The sequence below is a fragment of the Gopherus flavomarginatus genome, chromosome 12 (assembly GCF_025201925.1).
Source record: "Gopherus flavomarginatus isolate rGopFla2 chromosome 12, rGopFla2.mat.asm, whole genome shotgun sequence".
Lineage (NCBI taxonomy): Eukaryota > Metazoa > Chordata > Testudines > Testudinidae > Gopherus > Gopherus flavomarginatus.
Genome location: NC_066628.1, coordinates 35,485,232 through 35,502,713, shown reverse-complemented (window position 1 = coordinate 35,502,713; position 17,482 = coordinate 35,485,232). Strand labels below are relative to the sequence as shown.

General features: G+C 44.8%; 1 protein-coding gene across 1 annotated transcript in view; it reads right to left on the bottom strand.

Annotated features, from left to right (window-relative positions):
- Nucleotides 1-17,482, bottom strand: part of MXRA7 (matrix remodeling associated 7) — an 836,957-nt gene that overhangs the window by 445,855 nt on the left and 373,620 nt on the right. The window lies entirely within an intron of this gene.

Here is a 17,482-nt window from a genome sequence, read left to right as displayed (position 1 = left end):
CAAGGGGAGTAGGGAGGGGTTTTGCTCTTTTTACACCTTCCCACAAAGTTGCTTTGGATCAGCCACAATTTAACCCTCCCTTTGCTTCACATGTGTAAATAAAATAGTTGCCCAACATCTGGTCTCTCGTAAATACAACTACAGTTGACTGCTTTCTGCCTGCCATGTGGCAGGAGCCTGTGCCAGGCTCCCTGCCAGCGGAACACTGCCACCTGAATGCACACAAAGAATAAAAAGCTGATTTCTTGTCGGAATCTGTCTGTGAAACATTTGCATTTTCTACACTGGTCACTTGCCTGGGATTTGCTTTGCAAGTCTCTCAGCACAGTGAGCACTAACAAACTACGTGCGGTGCTGCTGAGAAAAAGGGCATGCCAGGTCAGAGGCAGCAGATGCAGTCCATCAGTGAAGGATTCCCACACACTTTTCTGGATCCGCTTTCTCCGATTCTTGTTTTCTCCACTTTTCAGGTGCCTGTTAAGGAAGTCCTAGAAAACGAAGCCTGAGCTCTTCCCACAGCAAGGGGAATAAAAGCTCCATCTACATTGCCCTGCCAGTGGGCCTCAACCATCAATCTGGAGGGAGCATCTCTAGTCACTGGGTTAGGTCCTCAGCCTCATGAAGTCTGCTCCAGTGCCTTACACCAGAGTGACACCTGGATCCAATGAACAGTTGGAGATTCCCCTGATTGAGGGGAGGAGGGAACACTTCAGGTGGCAGCTCCTATGCCCACAACCCAACCCAATCCCGGGGCCTGGCATAGGGATCAGAGAATACCTTTTCACGTGGCTGAAGACCAGCTGCTAGAACAGCCCTGCTGGCAGTCAGTGGAAGACAGAGCTGCCTGAGGCTGCACCAGGGACTGGGGCCAGTGCCACCATCTGTGCAAGGTGTCTGCCCCCCACCAGAACAAGAGACGCAGCTAACAAGGGTGGTGATGCAGAATGAGAAGGACAGGGGGCAGGATGGCTTGTTTTAGAAGGGGATTTTAGGGAGAGGAGGCTAATGGAAACCAAATGTACAGGCTGTGGGACGTTGTTTTACTTTGATCAGATAGAGCTGAGTGTACAGGTACTGGAGTTGCAGTAAGTAACTTGCTTGGGGCTTAGCCGTGCCCTGTCCCTGACTCCACATTGTGCAATGGTTTGGGGAAAAGGAATCTCCGCAACAACTTATACAGGCCTAACAGTCAGTCCTCGAGCTGGGATGAGCAGGAGGGCCATGCAAGGCTAACAGAGCTGGCTACACCACGTACCTGCCTGCCTCCGCCCCTTACTGCCCCTCCGCCAGGGTCACTTTTCCTCCTCTCTATTTCTATCCCCCTTCTCTCCTCTCCCACTCCACTTGACATGGGGTCAGAGTTGGTCTGTGGCTGTCACCCCAAACGAACACACTGAGTGTTTTGCCGTGAATCTGGGGGTTGTCCTCCCAATGCGGATGACTTACTAGCCCTATGATTTGGGGCTCTTTGCTGTATAGCAGAAGGTTAAGTGGCATGAACTGCACAGGCAGCGACAGGAGCATGGTATGACTGCCCTGCACAAGCCAGTAACTGGAAGGTGGATGAGAATAGTAGTAGCAGGGGTTGAAAAGGACAGGCTGAAGAATCAGCATGTACAGGAGACACCAAAATCTAGTGAGTTCATTGGTGGTCCTAGGTCTCATGGCAATAATTGGAGGGTTGGACAACTGAAGGAGCCAGTTCACCAGGTAGTGGGCCTATGTGCTCATTTAAACTAAGGCCCCTGTATGTCATTCTGGCAGTGTGAAGGGGTCTTAAAAGTGGGAATCAGTGAACTACTTTATATCAATTATAGCAGCATTGCAGAGCCCCAGTCATGTCCCAGGACCTCTTTGTGCTAGGTGCTGTACAAAGAACAAAGACTATTTCTGCCCCAAGGAGTTTATAATCTAGGCCTGTTGACACTGTCAGTGTGGGGTAAAGGTATAAGTGAAAATCTGTCTGGTAGCTAGTGCAGAGGAATGAAAACCAGAATCCTTGGGTTCTAACCTAGGCCCTGCTCTGCCATCGACTCAGGTTGTGTGAGGCTGCTGCCTCAGTTTCTCCCTCTGTAGAATGGCTATAACGGCACCCCTCTGAGGTTGGTGTTACTCTAATTCATGTCCATAAGGTGCTGGATAAGTGCAAAGAACTGTCAATTGTGACCAAAGCAGACAATGGCCCCCCTCCTATCCAGGCTGCCCCGGAGCCCTACAGTTAAAGGGCTCGGTGGTCTGTGACCACACTGAACATGAGAAAGCGCAGGGTGTCCAGGGGCTATTGCCACATATTCACACTTGCAAAGATGCAGAAAAAGCACTGGGCTAGGACAAATAAAAAGCATCCAAGGCCACAATCCATCACTGTATTTCTAAAATGTGCCTTCATAGAGTTTCCCATTTACAGGAGACATATCAATGCTTTCTCATTACCAACCATACTGTGGCATGGAGCAGAGCAATACTGTAATGACAGAGCTATATTTCACCACTGTTATTTCCTTGTTACAGAGTCTTCCATGCTCGTTTCAGAAAATAGAAGGGGAAAAGAACATTCTGCAACAATGATATATTTCCCACCCTCCCCTGGGGATATCACCCCTAGGTTATGCCTTTCCTGCACAGCTAAGGTGTGATTGTAGAATGGGTAGGCATACCTATATTAGCGTTAGTCTAGCTAGCATGGGTAGTCATGGTGAAGTCGTGGCTGCTTAGGTTTATATATGGCTTGCTGCCTGAGTACTAACCTTCAGTTAGTAGGTTTAGAAGATAAAATAAAAAAAGAGCAAGTAAAAAATCACTTAGAAAAATTAGATGCCTGCAAGTCACCAGGGCCTGATGAAATGCATCCTAGAATACTCAAGGAGTTAATAGAAGATGTATCTGAGCCTCTAGCTATTATCTTTGGAAAATCATGGGAGACGGGGGATATTCCAGAAGATTGGAAGGGGGCAAATATAGTGCCCATCTATAAAAAGGGAAATAAAAACAACCCAGGAAACTACAGACCAGTTAGTTTAACTTCTGTGCCAGGGAAGATAATGGAGCAGGTAATTAAAGAAATCATCTGCAAACACTTGGAAGGTGGTAGGGAATAGCCAGCATGGATTTGTAAAGAACAAATCGTGTCAAACTAATCTGATAGCATTCTTTGATAGGATAACGAGCCTTGTGGATAAGGGAGAAGCAGTGGATGTGATATACCTAGACTTTAGTAAGGCATTTGATACGGTCTCGCATGATATTCTTATAGATAAACTAGGAAAGTACAATTTAGATGGGGCTACTATAAGGTGGGTGCATAACTGGCTGGATAACCGTACTCAGAGAGTAGTTGTTAATGGCTCCCAATCCTGCTGGAAAGGTATAACAAGTGGGGTTCCGCAGGGGTCTGTTTTGGGACCGGTTCTGTTCAATATCTACATCAACGATTTAGATGTTGGCATAGAAAGTACGCTTATTAAGTTTGCGGACGATACCAAACTGGGAGGGATTGCAACTGCTTTGGAGGACAGGGTCAAAATTCAAAATGATCTGGACAAATTGGAGAAATGGTCTGAGGTAAACAGGATGAAGTTCAATAAAGATAAATGCAAAGTGCTCCACTTAGGAAGGAACAATCAGTTTCACACATACAGAATAGGAAGAGACTGTCTAGGAAGGAGTATGGCAGAAAGAGATCTAGGGGTCATAGTAGACCACAAGCTTAATAAGAGTCAACAGTGTGATACTGTTGCAAAAAAAGCAAACGTGATTCTGGGATGTATTAACAGGTGTGTTGTAAACAAGACACGAGAAGTCATTCTTCCGCTTTACTCTGCGCTGGTCAGGCCTCAGCTGGAGTATTGTGTCCAGTTCTGGGCACCGCATTTCAAGAAAGATGTGGAGAAATTGGAGAGGGTCCAGAGAAGAGCAACAAGAATGATTAAAGGTCTTGAGAACATGACCTATGAAGGAAGGCTGAAGGAATTGGGTTTGTTTAGTTTGGAAAAAAGAAGACTGAGAGGGGACATGATAGCAGTTTTCAGGTATCTAAAAGGGTGTCATCAGGAGGAGGGAGAAAACTTGTTCACCTTAGCCTCCAATGATAGAACAAGAAGCAATGGGCTTAAACTGCAGCAAGGGAGATTTAGGTTGGACATTAGGAAAAAGTTTCTAACTGTCAGGGTAGTTAAACACTGGAATAGATTGCCTAGGGAGGTTGTGGAATCTCCATCTCTGGAGATATTTAAGAGTAGGTTAGATAAATGTCTATTAGGGATGGTCTAGACAATATTTGGTCCTGCCATGAGGGCAGGGGACTGGACTCGATGACCTCTCGAGGTCCCTTCCAGTCCTAGAGTCTAGGAATCTATGAATCTATGAATTAAGCCCATGCTTCTGTGACTTTGCTACTATTACCTGCACTAGCTGGACTATAGCATGGGCATGTCAACCCATGCTACAATCACATCTTCACTTGCAGTGAAGACATACCCTAGAGGCTGGTTGGGGTTGCCCTCTGCTACCTATCTGGGGGGGCAGTGATGAGGTTGGGATTGGTATCCAATTGATAGAGCTGTGAAGCTTGAAGCCAATTGCACTCTGAACTTGTTGCCCACTGGAAACTCTGCCTAGATGACTATAAAGGTTGCCTGAGGTTTTCAGGCCTTTGGGCTGTGTTCGCTTGAGTTTTGTATAAACTGTTAGCTAGGAAACCATGGTGCCTTTTGATTTCTGTGTGCTCAAGCTTTACATTTCTAAGCACTGCCCCTGGCTGCCGTTCAGCAGCTACTTTTGTCCAACCTCAGCACAGACAGTTGCAGAGGAGACATGCACTGTGTGCCCAAACTCTCTCGTGCACCCTCTCCTCCTTATGCCCCCCTGGAGACTTTACTTTAGTCCTAGACAATCTGACTGTGAAAGACCATTGACATGCAATGGAGTTACGTTATGAGTTTGTGAAGGGCCGGTTTCTCAGGACATGGCTGAAACTTAAGACTTCTGCTGTGTTTTGTTTGCAGCTTGAGGGTTTGTTTGATGCTCAAAGTCAAAACAAAGCAGAGTGGGCCTGATTCTGTTCTCATCAGTTTAACTCCTGACTTCATTGGAGTTACTTCCAATTTCTGTGGGTGTGAGAAGAGAAGCAATCCCAGAGGTTGCAAAGGCACTGAAATTTAAAACGGAAAGATTCATATGAAAAATGCAAATTGAAACAAAGTTCCAGTACACAGCCCTAGAAACTGCACTTCATAGCTAAACACAGTAGTTAGTTTTGATCTAATAAGTTGCCTAATCTAACTCCTAATGAAGACAATGACAAGACTCCCATTGGCGTCAGTCAAAGTTGAATTTGGCCCATAATACAGACTCCAGGGGGAAGAGATGAAGCTCCGCTCCAGATGAGGATATTTGTTAGCAGGCCAAGCTTATGGGCTTTCCAGGGTAGGGGTCTTGCTCTTTATTTTTGTTTAAATACATATTACCTGATTTGATACAGACCACTTCAGTGGTCTACCTAACAATGATTGTACCCTCAGAGGAGGAAATACCAGAGATTTCTACTGTAGGTGGAGTCCATGATACAATAGCAGATGTCTTCATTAAAGCCAGATGGGCACAAACAGCCCACAGCATCAGGTTCAACTAAACAAAGGGAACAGGCTTTTTCTAAGGGAAAGACTGGGCCCTAACTTAAGTCTCACTAAATGGAGGCAAAAAGGGCTTCTTACAGCTAGAGTTCAAATCAAGTCAGCCCAATGGGGAGCTGGCTGCTGCAGCAGTCCCTCTAGAACTGGTTTATAACCTGCCAACTGTGGATCCATTTCAAAGGAATCTGCACTTCCACTTGAAATTTAAGGCTCTACAAATGGAAAAAAAGGCTGACAACCACTGCTCTAGACTCTCAGGAAGCAATAACTCTCTACAGCTCAGCTCTGTCCCCCAAGCTGAACGTTTGCAGAAAACCGTATACATGCTCACAGTAGCATCTCTGCAAGGTAACTCTGCATCTGATCAACCTATTACTATGACCTTACAAGGTCTCTCTCATGTACTCTGAATTTGTGTTACCATTGAGTTCTTTCTGGCACCTTTCTCACAGCCTCTATTGGTTTCTCTCCCTCCTGGGTTTGTGGTGTGATTTTTGCTTGCAGCTTTATCATAGCTGGTAAGGTGGCTGGACTGTCTCTCATGTGGTTCCTCTAATGTCCTTTCCTGTAACCTCCCAAAACCCCTCCCAGCAGGTGGATTCTCATCTCTTCCAGGGCCAGTTCTGTTACCTGCGCTGACTTTCATGGGCTCTTTTCCCTACTCAAGGCTGTGGAAACATCCCCAGTGAATCTTCTAATCTGGAACTGTACAGCACTGCCCTTAGGATTGTGCAAGAACTTAGTCAATCATCTGCAGGAATAAAAATGGAATCCAACCCTTATTCCTTCCCTGCTGGGGAGAAAGGAAATGCAGAGAGTTTAATGAATGGAAAAATAAAGTAATGCTGATTATTTTAAAAGCAAGCAGCTGAATCTCACAGCCTTTCCCCAGATGAAATGATCTGCCATTGTTTTAAAAGGATGAACAGGTTGACCTGGGTAATTACAGGCCTGTCAGTCTGACATGGATCCTGGGCAAAATCATGGAACAGCTGATACAGGAACTGATTAGTAAAGAACTAAAAGAAAATAACGCAATGCCACTGAACATCGGTTTATGGAAAATAAGTGTCTTACAGAAGTTGTTACTGCACAATATTTTGATTAAGAAACTAGAATGATATAAAATCAACATGGCCCACATTAAATGGATTAACAACTACAATGTATCCATTCCCCAATGTAGTTGTAAATGGGGAATTATCACATGGGTGTGTTTCTAGTTCCAATCCTGGTCTTGTGCTACTTCACACCTTTAGCAATGGTCTGGCAGAAAACATAAAATCATTACTGATGAAGTTTGCAGATGAGACAAAATTTGGGAAAGTGGTAAATAATGAAGAGGGCAGGTCATTAATACAGAGCAATCTGGCTCTCTTGGTAAACTGGATGCAAGTAAACAATACGCATTTTAACACAGTTAAATGTATACCTCTGGTAACAAAGAATGGAGGCCATACTTGCAGGGAAGGACTCCATCCTGGGAAGTAGTGACTGAAATGACATGGGGGTCAGGGTGGAATATCACCTGAACATGAGATTCCAGAGTGGCCAAAAGGAATGGACAAAGGAATAGAGGTTATATTACCTCTGTGTTTAGCACTGGAGTGACTGCTACAAAACTATTGTCCAATTGTGGTGTTGATAAACTGGAGAGGGCTCAGAAAAGAGCCACAAGAACAATTAAAGGGATTGGAAATGTGCCACACAGTGACTCACAGAACTCCATCTGTTTATCTTAACAAAGAGAAGGTTATGGGGCTATTTAATCAGACTAAAGTACCTACATGGGGGAATAGAAATTAATAGAGGGCTCTTCAGGCTAGCAAACATTATAAAAAGATCAAGTGTCTGGAAGTTGAAATTAGACAAATTCAAGCTAGAAATAAGATGCACATGGAGATTCCACAATCTCCCTAGGCAATTTATTCCAGGGTGGTTAAACACTGGAATAAACTGCCTAGGGAGGTTGTGGAATCTCCATCTCTGGAGATATTTAAGAGTAGGTTAGATAAATGTCTATCGGGGATGGTCTAGACAGTGTTTGGTCCTGCCATAAGGGCAGGGGACTGGACTCGATGACCTTTCGAGGTCCCTTCCAGTCCTAGAGTCTGAATCTATGTTTAACAGTGGGGGTAACTAACCATTAGAACAATTTACCAAGGATTATGGTGGATTCTCCTTCCCTGACCAGTTTTAAATCAAGATGGGATGTTCTTCTAAAAGATGTATGCTCTAATTCAGACTGGAATTAAGGAAAGCCCTATGTTATGCAGGAGCTTGGACTAGATGGTTACAATGGTCCCTTCTGGCCCTGGAATCTAACATTATGAAAGATAGGAAGGGACTTGTTCTGCTGCAAGATCCCAGCAGAACACTGGGGGATGGAACTGCTGCGAGACTTAAGGTAAGATTGGTGGAAAGGCCTGAGTGACACAGAGTAACAGAACTGATGGTTACAATACAGGGTAGCACCCTGTAGAGGGACTGGGATCCTGTAGGTCCCACAGGACCCACTGCCATAATAGCAGGAGCAGGTAAGATATACTTTTTGTCCACCCAATCCTTCCCGCATAAACAGGCTGCAGTAACTTGCAGGGAAACACTAAATCTCTTTTCAGTTGGTCATAAATAGAATTTCAGCAAGGTAAAGCAAGACCTTAGTTAAAAGATATTTAATACTTTAAGTGAGGGTTGAAAGATTTGATGCTTATTGTAACAGTGAATTTTTTTTTACATAAAACAAACCTTGCTTAAATTATTTTCATGGTAAAATGTCTGAGCTCAGTTTATATACAGTACATTTAAAAAAGTCAAAGTAGCATGGTGAATCTATCTTTCTTGCAGGATTTGTGGGACCTAAGGTTTTTGTAGGTGGGAGCAGGATAAAAATGCAAGAAAACAATGCAGGAGCAGGTGGGAGTGGGTGTTGCAGGGCAGGCTAGGAGTGGGGTTTAAAAAAAAAACTCACAGGGCTCTAATACAGCACAGCAGGCATAGGAAGTGACCAAGAGTTTGACTGATTCCTTGTGGTCTGGAAACAAGACCTGCTGGTTCCACATGAGCTCCTCCATACCCCTGTCATTAGACTCCTGTACTCCACACACTGCAGAGTCCCAGGACAGCCCTGTCCCCTTGCATAAATTCCCTCAGAAAACAGCCACCCACACACATTCTCCCCTCTTTGGGACAGCTTGATCCCTAAGCACATGACCCTGTTTCTAAGACATCTGCTACTTGCATCCCGTAGTGAGCCTTCCATCTTGATTTATCTGCCCCAATACACAATCCATGATGATTCCCCTCTGCCATGCATGCTCTCCTCATTTAAAGTTACCAAGCTTTCATGCATACTTATTTCTTGTGAAATTCATACCCCATGTGCATTGTCTCCTGTTCCTTGTGCTACTATCACCCCCTCTAATGCAAACTCCAGTGTCCCAATGCATGCTTTATGCAGTGCACCAACCATCCTATGAAAACTACCCACACGGGGCAAGCCACCTCTCCACCATGAGACCCCTTCGCCCACCATTGGAGATCACTGCGCATTCTCTTATTCACTAACTGGCTCAGTAAAGAGTCTGAACTGCCTTCCATCAAGCCAAGCGCTGCACATCCTAGGAACTGGCCCCTAAAGAAAAAGTACTTCTGGTGTCTGTTACACTTTGTTGTAGCCACTTGCAACCATGCATGGACCCGGTAATCACTGAAAATGCAGCTGCTTCTCAGTGATGTACAGGGTCACAATCTATTTCCTTGGCTGGCGTTTCTTACAATGAATGAACTGGACAGAAAAAGCCAATTTGTTTTTGTGAACCAAGCTGATTGAGAGAGGCTGAGGAAAATATTTATTCTGAGCAGATAGGGTGGCAAAGTCCTAAAGAGTAGTACAGCAAGAGATACTGAATATACAGGCTTCCAAGTCTACATACACCCATGTATTGTCTATACAGTGTATGTACAATGCATGTAGCAGCACTCACAGATGCATATACAGAGAAAAACAGCTGCTCTCTCACACCGAGAAACAGAAGCAATGGTCTGCATCTCCCACAAATACGTCCATGATTTCTTTCAGGCTTCCCCTTCCACATTGAATACCATACACAAACTAATCTAAAACATTTTTCTCCTTCAAATCCCTCTTCTAGACCCAGGTCTGCTATGATAGCTGCAGGGAACCAGCCACCCAATGATGGCCAGATTGGGTGTCAGTTGAAGGCAGCTGGTTTTATACACAATATAAAAAGAATCCATTCAGTGATTTGCACTATCCAGTTGTGCATGCACTTACTGCAGAATCTTTCCCCTCTCTCCCCAATGGTCTCCTGCGGCTTCTTAAACCTACCTGGTGCATCTCAAAATTTTGAGAGGCAAGCTCTTTGAGGGCAGGAACAGTGGTTTATTCTCCGCATTCCTACCCTCAGTGAAACTTTTGTGCAATTATAATCAAGGCCAGCATCCACAAAGGGACTTGGGTGTTAGGCATGGTGATGCTCAGTGTCATAACTTTTGGGCACCTAGAAAATAACAGGAAGAACCGGGTGAGCCATACAGCCTGATTTAGGAACCTAGGGTCTCTATAAAATGCCTGGGGAGGGGTAAGTGCTTTAGAATGTAATCCACAAAAGCCAGCATGCTAGACAGACAGACACCTAATTTAGCCAGTGGGAAACACTGAGGAGAGGAATGTGTGCTAAGCCCCACCTCTCTGAAGTAGTTCAGTGCCTATCCTTGCTAGTGATCTGCAAATGGGAACCAGTTGCCTGGAGTCAGGTGGCTTAAACGCTTAAATTGTTTGTTTTTTGTGAGCATGAGTGAAACAGCTGCCTCAGTCCCTTCTCCAGATATTTTGTGTATGGTAGTATAACAGGTTGGACCCCCCCTGTTCGGGATGCAACATGATATACTGGGGTCACACTGAGCCCACTCGTTCCATCAGCCTGGGCTTCCTCATCCTATCCTTGCTGTGCTGTGCCATGCCCTCAAGCTTTCTTTAGCACATGCAAGCAGGTAAGACCACACCCAGCTGCTGCCACAGACTGAAATCAGCTGTGTATGGGAGGATTCAGCTCAGGGATTTACCCAGCACTCACATGCATACCTCCTCTGGGGTGTAAACCCAAAATTATATTGTATAGCAATCTGTACAGCGCAGGCTCATAAAAATCACCCCCTCCCTCAATAAGAGGAGGGATATGCACAGCTTTTTGTCCCCTCCAGATATGAATTGTACAAACTGGTTTATAGAAAACAAAGACAAGTTTAACTACAAAAAGTAAATTTGAAGTGATTATAAGGGATAGCAAACGGAATAAAGAAGATTACTGAGCAAATAAAACACAATACGCAACTAAACTTAATACGCTAAAGAAACAGGTTACAAATAGTAATTTCTCACCCTAAATGTTGTTTCAGGCAGGTTGCAGAGTTTCTGCAGCTCAGACTTTCCCATTATTTCTTTTTAGAGGATAGACCCCTGTCTCAACCTGGACTCAGCCCTTGCCTTTCCCCAGCTTAGTTCCTTTGTTTCTTCAGGTGTTTTTAGCAGTCTTCCTTCTTGGGTGGGAGTGGGGGCAATGGAGAAGAGCCCTGATTAACTCACTTCCCAGCCTTAAATAGGATTTACATAAGGCGAGAATCCTTTGTTTCCAGTGGAAAAATACCAGCAGTGTCCGAGGTGGTACTCCGTACCAAGTGACATCACATGCCCTTGCGGTGTTAAAGTGACTACAAAACAAGGTTTATTTGTAACATCCACAGGAAGGAACTCCAGGAAGATGAGAGATCAGCATCTTCAAAGACCCATTGTCTTTCCTAATAGCCCACGCAGGCTTATTGTGTACTGTCTGGTGGGTGTTCCCCAAGTGTACATGCAGTGGTATTTGTTACATAGTCAATATTCCTAACTTCAGATACAGAAATGATACATGCATACATACAAATTGGATAATCGCATTCAGTAAATCATAACCTTTCCAGTGACCTATCTTGCATAAAACATATCTTAGTTATGCCATAGTCCTATAACTATTTTTACAAAGAATATGAGGTGCAGTGTTACAGGTAGTGCCAACACTCACCTTAAAACTTTCAGCCCAGTGATTAGAGCCTCACCTGGGATGTGTAAGACCCAGGTTCAATTTCCGCCTCTGCCTGATTTGAGGGAGAGGACGAAGTGTCCTAATCCCAGTGTCTCCTGGACACTGTCTGCATCTTGCTGGTTCTTCCTTGGCTCTGCTCTCCTGCCAGGTCCCATAATGGGCATTTGGACACCAAGGGGAGGCAGCAGTGCTCATACTGAGAGGCAGAAACTTCAGAGCTGCGGGAACTTTTAGCCTGGAAATTTAGCCACCAAGTGAGTTTAGATGCCTGCAGACATCGGTGAGTGTTTTGTAGATTGCAGTGGAGCCTAAGCCTGGGGTTTAGGTGCCTAAGCTACCATTGTGGAGCTGGGTCCAAATAACAAATATGGAAAAATAGATAAAATAGAACCTCAGAGTTATTAGCTGACTGACTTGGTTCCAAATGAGGTTTGTGGTTGAAGTACGCAATCAGGCAGCAGTAGAGCCTCCCCCCCCCCCGCAAAAGCAAGTACAGTACTGTCAAACGTAAACTACTGGGGGGATTAAGGAGAGAAAGCACCATATTTCTTCTGCATAGTGAAGTTTAAAAGCTGTATTAAGTCAGTGCTCAGCTGTAAACTTTTGAGGGAACAACCATAACATTTTGTTCAGAGTTGCGAACAACCTCACAAACACCTTGGGAATGAACCCTCAGATTCTAATCTGTGCAGACTGCTATAAAAGCATGGACAGACAAATTATTGTGGTGGTTCCTAGGACCTCCAGTCATGACCAGCACCCTACTGTGCTAGGCGCTGCACAAACACAGGACAACGATGGTGCCTGCCCCATTAGAGCTCACAGTCTAATACTGTACACACAGACCCAGTTTTTCAAGTGCCCAACAGGCTCAGTCAGGGCTAGACTTTCAAAAGAGCCCAACACCTAGCTGCTCTCACCATGACATTTGTGGTCAGAATTTTGTGGCTGCTCAGTGCCCAACATGCAGCCCAGTTCTGAAAAGCAGGCCCAGGGGTTGCAGCTCAAGGACAACTTTCAGTTACAATTCCACACAAAGTTTCTGTGTGTTTCAAATGTGATTGTGTCCTCACAGTTGCCTGCATGGTTCTTGACTGACATTTAGCGCCTGTTCCTTCTACCAAAATCGAACGAGTTGGCGTGTGTGTGTGTGTGTGTATATAAAATCAAAGCCAACTGTAGTATGTTTATCGATTCATTCTGTTACTGCCAGTCTGATCCTGGTCTTGGGGAGTGCCTATGTGGTGACAGGCTGTGTTAGTTTGAGAGGCAGAGAGAACCACAGGTTCTGTCTATGATAGCAGCATCAACAGAGCCTTTTCCTTTCAATATCTCTGAGGAGAATGCTGTACTAACAGATGTTCAGCATGTGGTTGGTCCTTGCTGGATGAGAAGCACTGAAATCGGAAGGATCCCTCTATTCCAGTATGTTCCATTGTTCTCCATCTTTCTCTTTCTTTTGGACTCTTCATGTCCTCACAAACATAAAGGGAAGTCACAAGAATCCTGTGAGTCAGCCCATCCGCTCAGGATTTCTCCCCTAGCCTGTTGAAGTGCTGGTCTTTTTCTGTTGCCATAGAAACAGACAAAGGCCTCTAAAACATCGCAGTGGGGTGCTTGTTGAGGTCACACACTAGAGCAGGCGACCATTTTATAGGGATGATAAATTTGGCCGAAGCGTGCACACACAAATATCTTCTTGGGAAGGCAGAATGGAGATAAATGAGCAAAAATCATTTTGCAAAAGTGATCAAGCCCAGTGGTACGTTTAGATTAAATCTTTCTCCAGAGTTCAGGGAAGTGACACATGGGTTATAGGAAGATGATCTGTCCCTGAAGAATAAAGCTAGGCAGGCAGACCCAATGCCTAAAAGTGCCTCCAGAGGCTGTTAGTTATCAAGCCCTTCATTAACTCCTGTGCTAATGATTTCCAAGTGACTTAAATGGTGTTATAGTCCATTAATTTGCATGGCAGGAATTGGAGAGGGAACCAGGCAAAGATGACCCTCGGAAAGGTTACATCTCTCTATTGAATATGCATTAGCAATGTGCCAAATAGACTACCTTCTGTAATGAGTTGGGGAATGGAGATAGTGGCCCAGATTCTCAGCTGATGTAAATCAGCATGCCTTTACTGAAGACATTTGTGCTATGACGATTACCATCTGAGTTAGTGGCCCAGTGCTGCTCCAGATGAGTTGGGAGAATACTGTAAATTTCCATGACTATTGGCTTGACATCTAGATCCATTTTGTTTCTGCCAGGACCATCTCCTGTTTGTGCTTCCTTCACACACCAGCAGTTATGCATTTGAATTCTATTGACACTGTGCCAGTAGAAAGCACATTTCAAAGGTGGATGCATGAGTATTCATGCCAGAAGGGATTGCATGCTCAGCCAATCTAGGCACGGAAACAATGCCATGTGACTTGATTAACTAATCACAACTAATTGACACAGCTCTAATGTCCTATATTAGGGCAGGTTGTTTTATGGCTCCTTGAACTGGACAGGGAGCTATATCCAAAGAAATGGGCTGTGAGCAATGAGTCAGATTACTAGAGACTTGCTAGTGGAAGATACTCCTGCCTATTGAGCCATTTCTCTATTATCTTAATAGCCTAGTGAAGAAACTGGGGGTATTTATGGGAATGCAGTGGGGGATGACAGAGGAAGAAAACCCTTTTGGTAGAGATATTTGCAAAGAGGAGGATTTGATGAGGTCCTTATAAGGGCTGGGTATGCTCAATGGGAATTGTTGCCTGGAAAATATTTTAAAACTGCCATTTCCAAAGGCAGAGCAGTCTTAATGCATCTTGAAGGACAAAATGTTTCCTGGCTAGGTTGGGACAGATTTCATCCTCCAGTGCTATTACTATTGGTGGTCAAAAAAAAATCTCCGCCCCTTGCCATTTGAACTCCGCTCCTGAAAAAGCTCTCAAGGACAAAGCATCATTGCTAACTTTCTTTTGTGTTTTAAGATACTTTTTTTTTTTTAATGATGCAGACAGAACAAAGGCTCTGCAGAAACTGCTTTTCAGCAGGCTGGACCCCAACCTGGCAAAGGGTTCACTCAGAGTTCTACTGAAGTCTTTGGGATTCCTGCAAAGGATCAGGGCATTAATTTGTTTCTAAGCCTAGAGATCATTCAGATCCTTTCCTGCAGACTTCCAGTATGTGAGGAAGGAAAACCAAACTCACCGCAAAAGCTCATTTATTAAGAAACGAGACAATGCCCTATTGAAGTCAGCAGGAGTTTTGTCACTGAGTGAAGGCTTGAGCTTTAATAATAGAGAGTGCTTGCAGGAAAGTACCAGGTATTGCCTGATTTTGATAGTAAGGGCAGGGACTGTATCTTCTGTGACGCTATGTTAGTGCAGTACCAAGCACGTCTATGGCATTGTAAATGAACAATGGGGCAAATCCCATTGACCAGACAATGTTAGTAAACCAGGCAGGAGAGTGGATCGATATAATTTTAATGTTAGCTCCAGCACTGCTCCCCTAGTGGCTGCAGAGAGTTTACAGCAACTGCTGAAATTAGAAGTTAGCATGTCTGTCTCTTCTATTCCCCCTCACCCTTCTGTCCTTTTCCTAATTGTGCTGAGGTTTGGGATGTAATTTACATCTTGATGTCCTACTGGCTTCAAAAGGCAGGAGTCCTCTACTGATTTAATCACCTCATTATGTCAAACAAGTTGGAGATATTTCTAGGAGTGCTAATAGGTGCCAATTTACACCTCTCCACAGTGTAAGGTCTCTACTTAGCTCTGGTGTGTGTTTATCAGAGAGGCAAAGAGACTCCTCTTGGCTGCTTTCTAGTGAAGGCCAGGCTCACTGAGGACTAGCGACATCTGCTGCTAGGCAAACTCTCTTCTTGCCACACTCTTTTCAGATTACTTCCCGTCTGACTTAACAGGGCTGTGGTGGTCACTGAGAGCTGGGACATAGTCAGAATCCATTACAGGCGGGCACAGAAAATGACTGTGTTCTCCCTCCCCCGCCCTTTGCCCAGTGGCCATTTCAAAGAGGCATGGAAGTCCAATTTCAAATTCTTCTCCCTGAGAGGGGCTCCACCTAGCAGTCATTTCAGGCAGGCTGGATCCGTTCACCACTCGTTTTAAAAGGTCCTATTCACTGTCATGGTTCAACAGAGGGAAACGGTGGGCCTGATTCTTTGCAAGCTCACAGCTGTGTAAATCAGGAGCCACACAAGGGAGTTACCTGGTATAAGAGGGGCATAACTGAGAGCAGAATCAGGCCCAAAGTGGCATGGTCTTAAACCCCTGAGCTGCCCTCAGCCTCTGCATGGCCAATTAAATTGGGTGAAATTAGCACACTGACCTAAATTGCAGTCCTGGGTGCAACTCAGTGGCATTTAATAGAGTTACCTTATGCCAGGGGGCACATGTCTCAGGTGTATGTCTACACCACAATTAAACATCCCCTTAGCCTGAGCCCTGCAAGCCCAAGTCACTTGGCACGTGTGAGCTTCAGGTGTCTAACTGCAGTATAGATATACTCATAGTGGCCTGTCATCTGAGGTGCATACCTGAAGTGTCTACTGAGCGCTAGTTAGGTTACAGAGTTTCTCAGTTGCAACATCTTTTGACTGAGAGAAGGAGCTCTGCTCCACTGTAAACCTAGGGTATAGAATGAGGCCCTGCTGCCTTACTCATCAGAAGGAATCCAATCCTAGATTAGTTTGGATGAAGGTAAATTACTGTGGTGTTTCTAGCGCTAGTGGCCAGATTAGAAGAGATGACTGAGGAAGGGATATGATAGAGATCTGTAGAACCAGGAATGGTGTGAAAAAGGTTAATATGGAAGTGTTATTTACCCCTTCCCATAACACAGCAACCAGGAGTCATCCAATGAAATTAATAGGCAGCAGGTTTAAAACCAACAAAAGGAAGCACTTCTTCACACAACACACGGTCAACCCCTGGAACTCTTTGCTGGGGAGGTTGTGAAGGCCAAATGTATAACTGGGTTCAAAAGACTTGAATAAGTTCATGGAGGATAGGTTCAACAGTGGCTATTTGCCAAGATGGTCAGGGACACCCATGCTGTGGTTGTCCCTAAAGCTGTGACTGCTAGAAGCTTGAACTAGATAAATTGTTTGGTTCATTCCATCTGAAGCATCTGGCATCAGCCACTCTTGGAAGACAGGATACCAGGCTGGATGGACCATTGGTCTGACCCTGCATGGCTGTTCTGACTGGAAGGTGCTAGGGGCTGAGCTTCTTTAAAAATCTGGTCGTTTCATTTAAGTGCCTAAGTGGGAGCTGAGCTCTTGTGAAAATTCAGCTTAAAGGCCCTGTCTTTCCGCACAAGGCTGTCTCAATATAGTGCAGTAATACCTGTGACTGCTAAACCGAGCAAGAAGTCTGGGCTAGGCATGACAGGCTCTAATGTGAGCAGGCCTGACAGGCCCAAATTTCAGCTTGAACTATTCATGTAGGCTTAGCTGTTTGGCTTGGTGTTCCAGTGACCAGCTCATCCCAGGGCTACATGGATACTTCTCCCTCTGAAAGGGAAGATTGCGGATACAGTTTCTTCCCTCACATTTCAGTGACCCCAAATAATATCCTGAAGGTATCACTGGGTGATATCCTGTACCCCCACCTCCTCTTTACTGGCCCATTCTCAGGAGTCAGGCATTTGGAGTGGTATAAACAAGGGCTCAGTTAGAGGGGGACGCAAGCAAATCCTCTAATGGGGTTTAATGAATTCAGAGCCTAA